Source organism: Schistocerca serialis, chromosome 2 (assembly GCF_023864345.2).
Source record: "Schistocerca serialis cubense isolate TAMUIC-IGC-003099 chromosome 2, iqSchSeri2.2, whole genome shotgun sequence".
Lineage (NCBI taxonomy): Eukaryota > Metazoa > Arthropoda > Insecta > Orthoptera > Acrididae > Schistocerca > Schistocerca serialis.
Window position 1 is genome coordinate 597,315,610 of NC_064639.1, and position 14,619 is coordinate 597,330,228.

The 14,619-nt window shown below is 42.2% G+C and overlaps 1 protein-coding gene across 2 annotated transcripts in view; it reads left to right on the forward strand.

Moving 5' to 3' along the window:
• Positions 1-14,619, forward strand: part of LOC126457625 (glycerol kinase 2-like) — a 262,723-nt gene that overhangs the window by 98,321 nt on the left and 149,783 nt on the right. The gene's annotated exons all lie outside the window — the stretch shown is intronic.

Sequence of the window (14,619 nt, forward strand, 5' to 3'; positions counted from 1 at the left end):
CTGTCTTTGGATGAAGGGTGTAGTAATAAATTAATAATGGATAGCCAACAGAACAATGTAAAACTCTCTACAACAGAAACAAAAATTATCATTAACATAAAAATACACCAACCTTTTTTACAGACGTTTTTCAAACAGAAAAGTTCAAAAATTTCAACGATATAGCAGAGATAATTAAAGAAAAAGGGTTAGAAAAATCTACAATAAATGAAAACGGCGTATGAAGTATTAAAAATAATGCTTACAGTGAAAAGTATGTAGCAAGGAACACAAATGTAATGTATTACAATACGGTAGGGAAAGTAGAAAACCTCTACAAAAATGAATCTCTATCACTAAATTATAAATAAGACAAACTGTAAACATTAGCTAGGAGAATCGCGAGGAAAATTTTAGGACCAGTAAGAATCAGGGATACGTGGAATCAAATAGAAACTAGGAAATACATCAAAATAGAGGAAAAATAAACACTAAGCAAAGAAGATTGATTTTTGGACATTTGTATTGGACAAATTACAGTTAGTGGACAAAACAAAGTATCTCTGGAAAAAGCAATTAACAAGCAGCTGGGTCCGACAAGTGAAGATTCAGACATACACAAAAGCAGAAGTAGCAGGATAAGGATCCCAAGGCAGAAGCACGAAGAAAACAGATGTTAGTTATCTGAAAATAGGAAAAAAGGGCACGTGGTGAAAATATGGTAGAGTACTAGAGGAAAATAAAACATCAAATGAAAAGAATTAACTTGGCTGAATAACCGCTCCAGTTGCTAAAGTCTTGTATTTTACTCCACTACTGGTTTCGACTTATATTTTGAAGCCATTTTCTAGTGGAATCTGGAGCGACCCAATAAAAAAATCTGCGAAAACGGATTAAAAATGAAAGTCGTGGAATAAAATTAAGGACCTTTTAGCAACTGCAGTAGTTCAGTACAAAATTATTATTTTTGTTATTATTTACATTTGCCCATATACTCAGTAAACCACGTAGTGTATCGTAGAAAGTCCACAGAAGTGTTGTTATTAAATTAACTACCTGTTCCACTTATGAATCTAGCACGATGAAATGACAGTACGCGCTCTATCTCCCTCCTTGTATTCCTTCTGTGACTTATACGACTTGCTAAACAGTTTTTCGCGCAAAGAACTTTTCCTTCTTGAGACTCTCATGTAAGATAACTGAGCATCTCCGTAAGACTGTGCTGACTAAACCTTTCGGTTACGAATCTAGCACCACTCCGCTGATTTCTGTCGCTATCCTCCTCGTAGAAGAATCTTTTATAATAGATCCCTTGACAGCGATGTTGATCCCTGTCGGAATACTCCAAATAAGTCGTAATCGTCCATTTACCGTTCCTACATCTGAATGTGGTATCGAGGTAAGCCTAGGACAGATATTTTTATACACAAATCAAAAAAGTTTTGCATCACCCCGGTCACCAGAACTCCTGAAGATACACGTTGACTGTGGATACTGTACCACAGACACAGTACGTTTGATTGATCAGAGATGTCACTAAACCCACCCTAGGATGTAAACAACCATGCATGGGCAGCGCCTATTAGACGGAGGGAATCCGACGGCCGATCAGTTCCAGTCATTCCACTAGGGAAGAAGTACACGGCTCGTGTTGTCTGTAGTTCAATCATGCATAGACGATCAATATCACGGTTCGATAGCGTCCGCATCGTTACTTTGTGCCAGGAAGGGCTCTCAACAAGGGAAGTGCCCAGGCGTCTCAGAGTGAACCAAAGCGATGTTGTTAGGACATGGAGGAGATAAAGAGAGACAGGAACTGTCGATGACATGCCTCGCCCGGGTCTCCCAAGGGCTACTAGTGCAGTGGATGACTGCTACCTACGGATTATGGCTCTGAGGAACCCTGACAGTAACGCCACCATGTTGAATAATGCTTTTCGTGCAGCCATAGGACGTAGTGTTAAGACTCAAACTGCACGCAATAGGCTGCATATACGCAACTCCACTCCCGACGTCCCTGGCGAGGTCCCTTTGCAACCACGACACCATACAGAACGGTAGAGGTGGGGCCAACAACATGCCGAATGGACCGCTCAGAATTGTCATCACGTTCTCTTCACCGATGAGTGTCAGATATGCCTTCAACCAGACAATCGTCGGAGAGGTGTTTGGAGGCAACCCGGCCAGGCTTAACGCCTGAGACATACTCTCCAGCGAGTGCAGCAAGGTGGAGGTTCCCTGCTGTTTTGTGGTGGCATTATGTGAGGCCGACGTACGCCGCTGGTGGTCATGGAAGCATTCGTCTTCATGGACGACAATTCGCGCCCCCCATCGTGCACATCTTGTGAATGATTTCCTTCAGGATAACGACATCGCTCGACTAGAGTGGCCGGCATGTTCTCCAGATATGAACCCTATCGAACATGCCTGTGATAGATTGAAAAGGGCTGTTTATGGACGACGTGACCCACCCACTACTCTGAGGGATCTATGCCGAATGGCCATTGAGGAATGGGACAATCTGGACCAACAGTGCCTTGATGAACTTGTGGATAGTTTGCCACGACGAATACAGGCATGTATCAATGCAAGAGGACGTGCTACTGGGTATTAGAGGTACTGGTGTGTACAGCAATCTGGACCACGACCTCTGAAGGTCTCGCTGCTTTGTGGTACAACGTGCAATGTATGGTTTTCATGAGCAATAAAAAGGGCGGAAATGATGGTTATGTTGATCTCTATTCCAATTTTCCCTACAGGTTCTGGAACTCTCTGAACCGAGGTGATGGAAAACTTTTTTGATGTGTATATAACAGATTCAGTAGAAGTAAAATCGTTGATATTGGCAGACCCATACTGGCAGCATTTTACTGATTTCTGCACAGCGGTAGATGGTTTTCTTGGTGGGTGAGCCTGTGTAGTGCTTGGTATTTTTTGACGAAAACTCTGAAATCGCAACAGTGGACAACCCTCCTTCCTGCTCGGATTTGTCAGTAAAAGCAAGCTCCGCGTGTTCATTGCTTTCGGCGTTGCTGCAAGAGACTTAAAGTATTACGCGAGAGTTGTATCCACAGCCGTCTAAAGATGAGGAAATCTGTAAGTGGATGTAGTTCTTTTCAAATCTTCTTCGTTTTTGTTACTTTTGAGGTAAATTGGGATCGCACTGACGGTAATTGTGAATATGTGCATAAGATGATTTCAGGACGGTTTTCGTAGTCTTCAAAAAGCAGATAAGCCCTAAGCAACTGCTAAGGACTAAGATTATATCCCGTTTTATGTCAGCTCGAAAAGTGGACAGAACCATGCGTTTACAATCCGCCGACGCCTTATTCTGCTGCGTCCCATCACCGCAAGTGAACACCTCGTCATCTAGAGGCATGCAGACGCGTTCAAATTATTAGACTTAAGACATTTTTTTCCAAAACCTTATATTTATTACACATTTACTTCCACATACAGATTATATTTGTACATTCAATACTTTGTATGCTTGCCTTTGTTCTTAATCAACACTTTTTATCCTGTTTGGCATAGTTTATTAACTTCTCACACGACATTTTAATATCATTGTCATGGTACCAGATTTTAGATTTTCTCCGATCAGGGACTGGGTGTTGTGTTGTCCTAATCATAATCATTTCATCCCCATCGACGCGCAAGTCGCCGGAGTGGCGTCAAATCTAAAGACCTGCACCAGGCGAACGGTCTACCCGACGGGAGGCCCTAGCCACACGACATTTCCATTTATTTATTTCTAGTTTCTCCATGAGATCTTGTTTGGTGGTTATTGTAAATTTCCTTATTCTGTTTCTCAGTAGCCCATAAATTTTCAGTTGGGTTCATATGAGGGCTAGTCCCTGGCCAGGGCAACACTTTCAGTTGCTTTTCTTCCAAGTACTTGGAAACACTTTTGGCTTTGTGGCAAGGTGCCGCATCATGCATAAAAATTACATCTTTATTAGGAAACCACTCATTTATTTGGGGGAAAAGTTTCTTTTCAAGGATTTCTTTATAGTATTCTTGCCTCATTGTCCTTCAACAATGTATAATCTGCCAGGACCTTTCACAGGCATTACACTCCAGACCATAATGGAAGTCTGATGCTTCACACATTGCTTCACACACTCTGCTTTGAACAGTTCGCCAGGTCTGCGACGAACATGCCGGCTGCTTTCTTCTATCACAGTGAATACAGATTCGTCACTGAAGCATACCTGAGCATGTGTACAAAATTGTAAGTTAGGAAAGTTGGGAAGAGAAGCATCGGAGACCTCAACAGTCCCAAAATTCAAATGCGCATTTCTTCAGTATCAATAAAACATCGCAATTTCAAGCCAAAACTCCTAAATGTGGAGACCAGACCCACTTAATTTACCATATCATTGCACATACCTTAGCCCAGTCCTCACTTGTTCACTCCTGAAGTTGTTTAGCCCACTACAATCTTTTGGTTTTCACGGCAGGTGTGATTCTGTTTTTTCCTCGGTCGGCAAGCCTTTCAACCACAAACTTCAACACCCAAACCTTTCAGATGATTGCTCATCTCTGTAGAAGTAAGTTTACGGTTCATTGTTGCCATGTTTGTAATTTTTTTCATTGTTCTAGGAGTGATTTTTTTCTTTTACGTCCACATTTTCCTTTCCTGTTTGGCTTTTATTCACCACCTTTCTGCACTGAAAGTTTGAGTCTGCTGACAGTTTTCTGTGGTATTCTCATTCTGTCAGCAACTTCTATAACGATTTTCAGCGCTGTGTATAACGATTTTCAGCCCTGCGTTTAACGATTTTAAGCAAGAAACTTTTACAGGTGAAACATCTTTAGTCTTCCACATAACCTCACTTTCTTTGGAAACTGCACGATTTATTCCTATAGCTAAAAACATGCAAATTCACAGGGTATATAATGTGTTGTTAACATAGCAAGAAGTTTATGGAATAAATAACAAGCTGAAATATACCACAGAAACATAAAACACTACAGTAAACACAGTTTCAAAGCATGTACACAGACAATGAACACCAACACGATTTGGAAGGAAAATTACAGGTGTTACCAACTGTGAAAAATTCAGTGATCTTTGAGTCGCTTGGAAGGAAAATTTCGTGGGATCAATCAAACCATTAAAACAAATCAATTATTACACCTTTCGCTCTATTTTTACAACAAAAAACATAAGAGTATCAAAAATAATAGTTTAGTCTAATAATTTGAACACGTCTGTACATAGCACCCTGTCTATTTTACCTCAAAGCTGCCAAAGACATCTAGGACTTCTTCATATGTTCCGACAACAACATTCTTTGTTCAGGCGAGAATGGCAGACTATTTATGAAGACCATTTAACATCCGCTAGCCTCCAGATCAAATTGTTGCCACAGTAAGAATTAACTGTAGCGTAAGTGAGATAATTGGTTGCAATTTTATCCAGAATAGACTCGGACGACAAAATCATGTTTTCGAAGGGCGTTCAGTAAGTAAAGCAACAAATTTTTTCCTGGTCAGTTTCGGATGAAAACATAATTTGTTATGGGACATCGTGGAATATTCCCGCTTCAGCCCCGACAGTTTCATGAAATTCCGATAGGTGGCGACGCTATACGTAGATTTCAGAATGGCGTCTGTAGCGGAGATTCGTTCTAAGCAGAGAGCTGTCATTTAGTTTTTTTTGGCGGAAAACCAGATCATCGCAGATACCCATAGGCGCTTGCAGTATGTCCACGGAGGCGTGGCACTGAACAAAAGCACAGCGAGTCGTTGGGCGAGGCATGTCATCATCACAACAAGATCATACAAACGTATCCGATCTCGATCTTGGAAGTCGGCCGCACACAGCTGTGACTCCTGCAATGTTGGGAGGTGCCGACTCGAGGTGATCGGATCACAGACACCTCGCTGGAGAGCATGACGTCTCTGTTGGCAGAGCTGACACACTCGTCCATCAGATGGGGTACTCAGAGGTCTGTGCCCGCTGAGTTTCTCGTTGCAGACAGACGAACGTAAAGGGCAACGAAGGATCATCTGTACGGAGATGTCTGCGCTTTACAAGGCTGATCGTTGACAATTTTTTGGCGACTATCGTCACAGGCGATGAAATATGGGTTCATCATTTCGAATCGGAAACAAAACGGCAATCCTTGTAGTGGCGCCACATCACATTTCTCCCGAGGAAAAAGTTAAAAGCTGCACACTCAGCATGACGACGGTCATCTGGGAATCTGGAGGGGTTATTCTGTCTGATGACCTCTCTCATGGTGCAACGATCAACTCTCAAGTGTATTGTGCCACCTTCAGGAAATTAAAGAGAGGACTTCAGCGTGTTCGTTGCCACGAAAATGCAAACAAACTTCTTCTCTATGACAACGCGAGGCCTCACATAAGTCTGCGCACCTGAGAAGACCTCACAAAACTTCATAGGACTGTTCTTCCCCAGCCACTCTACAGCCCTATCTCGCATCTTCCGAATTCCATGTGTTTGGACCAACGAAGGATGCACTCTACGAAGCTCTACATGAATGATGGGGAGGTTATTGATGCAGCAAGACGTTCTCTCCGATGTCGACCAGTAGAGTGGTACCATGCGGCTATCGTACAAGCCCTCTCAGTAAGGTGACATTAGGCCGTCGCATTGAAAGGAGATTATGTTGAAAAATAGGGTTTTGTAGCCAAAAGATTGGTAAATAATATCCCATATTGAAATCCAGTATAAAACCAACCAGCTTTCAGAAAAAAAAAAAAATTCGTTACCATAGCGCCTCTCGTATGTTGCCAAGAATTAGATCTCTTTATGCAGCAGAACAGACGCTTGTCTTAATGCACGACAATAGCAACATGTAAACATCCAAACAAACAACAAAAAGTGGCCAAACTTCATCCCAGAGTATCGACGATGGAAAGGCCTCAGTCTCTTAGACATGAATCCAATGGGAGGCCATCTGAGAATTGATGCTTCGCGACTTACTCGAAAGAGACTACGGAATCATTTCTTCCTAGACTCTCTTCATAATCATGTTATTGCTATGTGCGTGAGAATTAGGCGGCGCGAGACATACGGCATTCGCCGAACACCGAGGGAGTGCTCATCGAAATCCGAATAGCCGAGGTGTCGAAGAGTACTCACCTCATGCCGAGTGCCTTGAACAGATATTATGCTTGCATTGCTGTTCATCGACGCACTCTGGGAATAAATAATATTCGCCGGTGAGCTGACCTGCGGAAAGGAAAGCTGTTCGGAACTCGTAATTAGTGTAGGTGACCGAGCGAGTTGAGGCACTGGTTTGGACAATGGACTCGCATTTGGACGGGCAACGGTTCAAACTCTTGTCGGGCCATCCAGATGTAGGTTTCCCGTCTTTTCCCTGAATCACTCAAGGCAAATGCTGGAATGAAAAGGGCATGCCCACTTTCGTTTCACATCGTTGACACAATCAGAGCTCGTGCTCCGTCTCTCATGACCTCGATGTCAACCGGACGTTAAGCCCTATCTTACTCCCTTTTAGTGCAGGTCCTTTCTGTGACGTTGTCGTGTGCTATGCCCAGAAGAGAGACAGTGAATGATATTACCAAATTTAAGCAATCTAAAGTAAATTTATGTTCAGAACTTACTATTTAAAGTGAACTTCATTGTTTAATTCACTTTTTGTGCATATATGAGAATTATGTTCAATTTGTTGTTCTTTTTGTAGATACAATGGCGCAAACCCATTGGCAGACAGGAAAATTTGAAATTTTTTGCAGAATGTCTAATGAGGAATTTAGTTACGTTAATAATAACTAACAATGAAAGTGTCATGGAAATACTGTTCTTTTTTATTTCAGATCAATTGTTTGTCACAAAAGATGTTTTAAATTTTGTAAATTATTTAGTTTCAGTAATCACGCGGAGGTATGTCGTCATCACTTTCTTCCGAGAACCATATCTGAGTGGAATAGACTAGGGAGCACCTTCCGCCAAGCACTAATATGTGTGAAGATGTAGAGACAGGTAATCGATAGAAGAAATGAATCATTCAAATCAGAAATTGTGAATGATAACAAAAATCAAGGTAATTTCCAGTGAAAGAAACCGGTGAAATACAAATTAAGATAATCAGTTACGTTGAGAGAGCGAATACAATAAAGATAATGAAGTTAATGAAAAACTACTTGCCCAAGAACGCTTGCGAGCGAATCCGATGTATCGACAGCGTTCATGAGTACGTCTAGACGAACATTCGTTCATTTTGATATGGCACAAAAAACCGATACGGTGCGGGAAAGGGCGAGCAGATGTCACAGCCCCTTCCCATGACACGGCATTCGGCGAGCATTCGCGTGGTGCTGTTGGCCTCTTTAGGTGACATCAGCAGATATGTAGCTTTCTGGTCACCCTTCTATCCCTCAAAGAGAAACAAATTGCTAGACAATAGCGTATGATGGGCTTGGTATTAAAAATAAAAGAAGGAACTTTTATTTCAAATTTCATCTTTATATAATTGTTTTCAGTTATTTGTTTGCAAAACAGCACAGTGATCCCTACATCCCTCAAGCCACATCAGTTATTGACAATTGCGAGCCTTGATCATCACAGTTATAGGAAAAAGTTTGTAATTTATGTTCAGTTATTCGTTTTTAAAATATTTAGTGTTTTACAATCCCACATCTATCGAAAGGATATTTTTCTCTCGTTTTAACATTCATATTTAGATTTATTTTCTAAAAGTAAAGATAATATTGGTCATTGAATGCTCATGTTTTCTTTATAATTTCAGATTTCATCTCAATATAAGCAAACATATAATTGGAAAGCCTTTAGCTCCAACCTGCTTGATGAAATTATATCAAATATATAATATAGGCATTAGACTTTTGAAGGAAAATCCATCACTCTGAAGAATTTTGTTGTTGTTATTTAGTCTTCTACAGATCATTTGACAACGAAATGAGATACATCAAATAAATATAACAATAAAAATAATTAGAAACAAATATACAAACATATAATTACTTACAGGTCTAGTCAACTGTAAATTATCAGTTTTAAGAGCTTATTAAGTATAACTTCGTCCAATTTTCAGATGAAATTAAAAATTGAACAGTGGTTTACGTATTACAAATAGGTTTTCAACTTACTAGGATGTTGTAATGAGCTTATTTCATCCATCACACCTCATTTTAAGTTCAAAATATGAGAATGTAAAAGAATGAAATGTTAAACTCTGTATGTGTTGCTTCCTGGGTATTAGATATAACGACAGTTTGGAAAACTAAAAATTCTAATTGTTAATTATTACGTTAACTCTCCTTTGCAAAATAAAATCGAGGGTTGGCTGAAAAAATGCATATTAAATATGGTTCTCTTAATATATTTCGCTTGTTGAGATAGATGCACTTGAAATTTCCTGTCTTCATAGATACTGTTCTCCTTCTCCTTCTACTCCTTTAAAAACAGTTCTGGATATGTAAGGACTTGTTAACTAACATCTGTCATAGAAACTGAGGTTCACTGGAATCAACAGAAATATACATAATCAACAGCGTAATAAAATATTGCATTGTACTTGCTTTAACGAAAAACTTAGATTTTAAATTGCTGTTTAGTAACCACATGTTTCTGCTAGCATTTTTCGAAGAGAGAGACCAGGTAAAGATTGGGATAATATCCTGATCAATAACCGCTCGATCGCCGCTCAAAAGTCACTGAGACTAGGCCAAGTTGGATCCTAAGTGTGCTCAACAGGATTGTGGTCATGTGACCCTGGAGCCCACACAAGCACGCTCATCTACGTGGATTGTCCCTCATGCCACTCTTACAGTTTGGAAACGATGACCTGGTGTATTTAAATGAAATTTACAGATCGTCGCAAGATGCAGTTGTCGAACAAACGGATGCACATATGGAACAGTGCAGTAGTTTCCTATATTATGCACTGGTGAAGGACGATGTCAGACTTTCCACGGCCCACATTCAATCCCATGTAAACTCGCCCCCACACGAGAATAACTCCACGTCATCGCTGAAAGACACCATTTCGGCGTTCTCGTATTGCGTCATCAGCGTGTACCGGGGCACATCAGTCCCGGCGAACTTTTCCTATCTTTACGATACGATATTGCAGTGCCCGCGTTAATCCGAATTAGATGTAAACACAGGCACTGCAATATCATATTTATCCAACGACATTGGGCAAGCGACTGTCAAGTAATTAGCAAGCACAGCCAAATAGAACAACATTTCAGCTACAGATTATCATTTTTTCACATAGTCACCACTATTCGTTGTGCACTTTTGCTAACGGGGAAGCAGAGCCTGCATGCCGCGCTTGTAAATATCGGAACCAGCCGAGGCTAACCCCTTCCTTACAGCTTTGAAAGCAGCATCCGAGTTTCGAAAATGTTCACCACGTTGTCCATCTTTCAAGGCCAAAACAGATGGAAGAAGTCTGGAGATACAAAATCGGGACTGTACGGTGGATGTGGTACAGTCCACCCGAATTGTGCAATGAGTTGCATGGTCGCAAAAATGGTAAGGCTTGTTATCATGTTGCAGGTGAAAGTGTTCTTCTGTGGCCTTACCCTGGAAATTCGGGCTTTCAGCTTAGTCAGTATCGTCTTGTTGCGTGCTGAATGGACAGTTTCTCCAGGCTCCAGGACGTCCAAAAGAACCACACCCTGGATATCCCAGAAAACTGTGCACATCGCCTTGCCTGCAGATGGCTGTCTCATGAACTATTACTTTGACAGAGGATTTGCTTGTCTTTTGGATTCCGGCTCGTAAAGCTGACACCCGACTCGTCTCTGGTGACTGTGCTATTCAGAAAATTGTCACCATCAGCTTCACATTGGTCCAGCAGCTCCCGACAAATTTCCATTTGACGAGTTTTCTGTTCGTCTGTAAGCATCAGCGGGAGCCGTCTCGCACAGGCTCTGCGATAACCAAGATGTTCCAGCATTGTTTGCAAGGTATTACAGCCGACATTGTTTTGCACACGTTTATCTGATCTTATCCGCCGATCAGCACGGATGAGTTGATAAAGACGCTCTTCCTTGCGAGGAATGACAGCTGTGCTGGGTCGGCTGGGCCGTGGCTTGTCATGCTCACCTTTTTCACCACCTTGAGAATGCCGTACCATCGCGCCACACTACGTCTAGTGTATCGTTTCTATACACCTTTAGCAAGTGTCGACGGATTTCGATCGGCGCAATTTCTTCAGCAGTGAGGAATTCAATCACACATCGCTGTTTCATAAGCGCGTCCATATCAGACTCCATTTTGGAACACTCCTCTGCCGGCGCCAACTACCGCAGAACAGCGAAACCACCTTAAAATGAAAGTGGAAGGTTCAAGCATTAGACCGACGACATCTGGCGCGGATATCCAAAGTCACCACAAAAAAATAGTAGAGATTACTTTCGGAACGACGCTCGTACACAGCGGCCTAATGGATGTAAGAGTATTGGCTGTTGACACATGGTTGACGACATGTGAAAGTTTGAGTGTGGCCGTGAGGCGTGTTCGGATAGCCAAATGGTAAGGCGATCGCTGGCGATAAGCGGGAAAACCGGGTTCGAGTCCCGGTCAGGAAAAAATTTTCATTGTCATTCCATTATGTAGCTTATGGTAGTCCATATTTGCAAGTGCGAATACATTTCATTTATTTCTCATCTTCAGTGCGTTCGATGTCGACGTCCTTGAGCTCGTATCTATGATTCGTAACCAGGGAAGAGTTGGATGATACGACTGTTGACTGGTTGTTGTCGTCCAGCATTTAATGTGCTGCTCTGTGTTTAATCTATCCGCAGCAGCAATGTGCGATAGCTGACAACGACGACGACAGCTGTTATTATATCGTAGTTGTCTACGGCAGTTCACTGGCTGAGGCGGTCTGCTCCCGAATCTAAGAGGACGGCACGTGAAAAGCACTGTACCGGATTGATCTGAGTGTGTCATGTGTCGGTTATCCACGATCTGGCTGCGATTACATATTCAGATAGCACTCGTCTTGGCCATCCTGTACGGAACTGTGACATCGACGGCCAGTACCAATCTCAATAATAATAATAATAATAATAATAATAATAATAATAATAATGGTTTGTTTTATCATTGCTGTTGTTTGTCCAACACGTGCGTACCAAATTTAGTTGCAGTATATACCATCAGCGTCACTTAGCAGCGTAGCCGAAAGATGTAAGGCTGACAGAACGCCGGCCGGTGTGGCCGAGCGGTTCTAGGCTCTACAGTCTGGAACCGCGCGACCGCTACGGTCGCAGGTTCGAATCCTGCCTCGGGCATGAATGTGTGTCATGTCCTTAGGTTACTTACGTTTCAGTAGTTCTAAGTTCTAGGGGACTGATGACTTCAGCAGTTAAGTCCCATAGTGTTCAGAGCCATTGTTTTTTTTATGACAGGACGCCATAATTAATTTTATCTGTATGATGATAAAGGTTACATAGATTCCATTTACGTGCTGTAACCAAAAACATGGTGTACCATGGTTTATAGACTGCTGACGAGAACGTATTGTACCTTCTCTCACACATCCTTTGCTGTTGAAAATCAGTATCCTTGAACGCTTTTCTACCGAACGCCAATGTAGTGTATTAAGTTTCAAATTTGCTTCAAAGATGCCTACAACCTTCCTCTGTAATGATGCAGAAGCGTGGTGCCCTGCATCGCTTCAAACAGCAAAATGTCGATACATGCGGAAAAAAAGCCAGACCTCAGAAATTCATGCGAGGTGTAAGTTGGGTTAATGATGTCACAGTGGCACCAACTTTCCGCAAAATTCTACCTAACGCCTCCGTGGACGTGCCACTCGTTCTTTCGACATCTCTGCGATGTAAGTTAGAACCGCGACTCTCACTACTGAAATCTCACGGTTTTATTATGTGCAGCGGACGAAAACATTTCAGATACACCGCCGCTCAGAACTGACATGAAAGGGTGTCAGTGAAACAACCCCTTTCTTTGTGAACTTAATTCCCACAAATTTCGCGATCGAAAAAGTTGTTTGTTGAGCAACGGGATAACGTTCTTGAGAAACTGGGAGACTTCTGGCACCCCATAGAGGCATAGACATTTCAATCCTTCTCTAAAGGCGTCGTGGGCAGCAACGCAGGGCTTCACGCTTTTGCATCATTACAGAGGAAGGTTGTAAGCACCTTTGAGCCAAATTTCAAACTTGTACGTCACAATGGAAAATAATTATGGAATTTCGAAGAAGTTATCTTTGCGCAGTGAGTAGACGCTGATGATTGGGTTGGTTTTTTTGCGGGAGGAGACCAGTCCGCGAGGTCATCGGTCTCATCGGATTAGGGAAGGACGGGGAAGGAAGTCGGCCGTTCGCTTTCGAAGGAACCATCCCGGCATTTTCCTGGAGCGATTTAGGGAAATCACGGAAAACCTAAATCAGGATGCCCGGACACGGGATTGAACCGTCGTCCTCCCGAGTGCGAGACCAGCGTGCTAGCCACTGCGCCACCTCGCTCGGTGACATTGATGATTCAAAACATTGTGACCACCTTCTTCATATCGTGTTGGTCCATATATGGAACGCAACGCAGTGGTGATTATACGTACGACAGCTCCTTGGAAGGTTACCGGAGGTATTGCTCTGGACGTCTGCGCACAGATCACGCAACTTCCGTAAATTACGGATCGGTGGTTTGTCAGCGTGGAGCTGGCTCACGACAGTGGCCCAAACTGTTCCGTTGGTTTAAGATCAGGCGGATTTGGTGAGGGAGACAATGTCAGTTCACGGTTATGCTCTTCAACCCCTAGTAGCACAGTTCCGTCCTTATGACACAACAGTTAAACTGCTGGTAGATGCCATCGCCATCGCCATCGGGGAAGACATAAAGCACGAAGGGATGCAGATGGTCCGCAATAATGTGCACGTGGTAAATAGCTGTTGTGATGCCTTCGCTTATTTCCACATATCCCATGGAATTGACTGAAATACTCTTTCAAATTCTATAGGTGGCAGGGGTAAAATACAGGGAGCGAAAGGCTATTTACAATTTGTACAGAAACCAGATGGCAGTTATGAGTCGAGGGGAATGAACGGCAAGCAGTGGTTGGGAAGGGAGTGAGACAGGGTTGTAGCCTCTCCCCGATGTCATTCAATCTGTATATTGAGCAAGCAGTAAAGGAAACAAAAGAAAAAATCGGGGTAGAAATTAAAACCCATGGAGAAAAATAAAACTTTGAGGTTTGCCGATGATATTGTAATTCTGTCAGAGACAGCAAAGAACTTGGAAGAGCAGTTGAACGGAATGGACAATGTCTTGAAAGGAGGATATAAGATGAACATGGACAAAAGCAAAACGAGTATAGTGGGATGTAGTCGAATTAAATCAGGTGATGCTGAGGGAATTAGATTACGAAATGAGACACTTAAAGTAGTAAATGAGTTTTGCTGTTTGGGGAGGAAAATAACTGATGATGGTCGAAGTAGAGAGGATATAAAATGTAGACTGGCAAGGAAAGCGTTTATGAAGAAGAGAAATTTGTTAACATCAATTATAGATTTAGGTGTCAGGAAGTCGTTTCTGAAAGTATTTGTATGGAGTGTAGCCATGTATGGAAGTGAAACGTGGACGATAAATAGTTTAGACAAGAAGAGAATAGAAGCTTTCGAAATGTGGTGCTACAGAAGAATG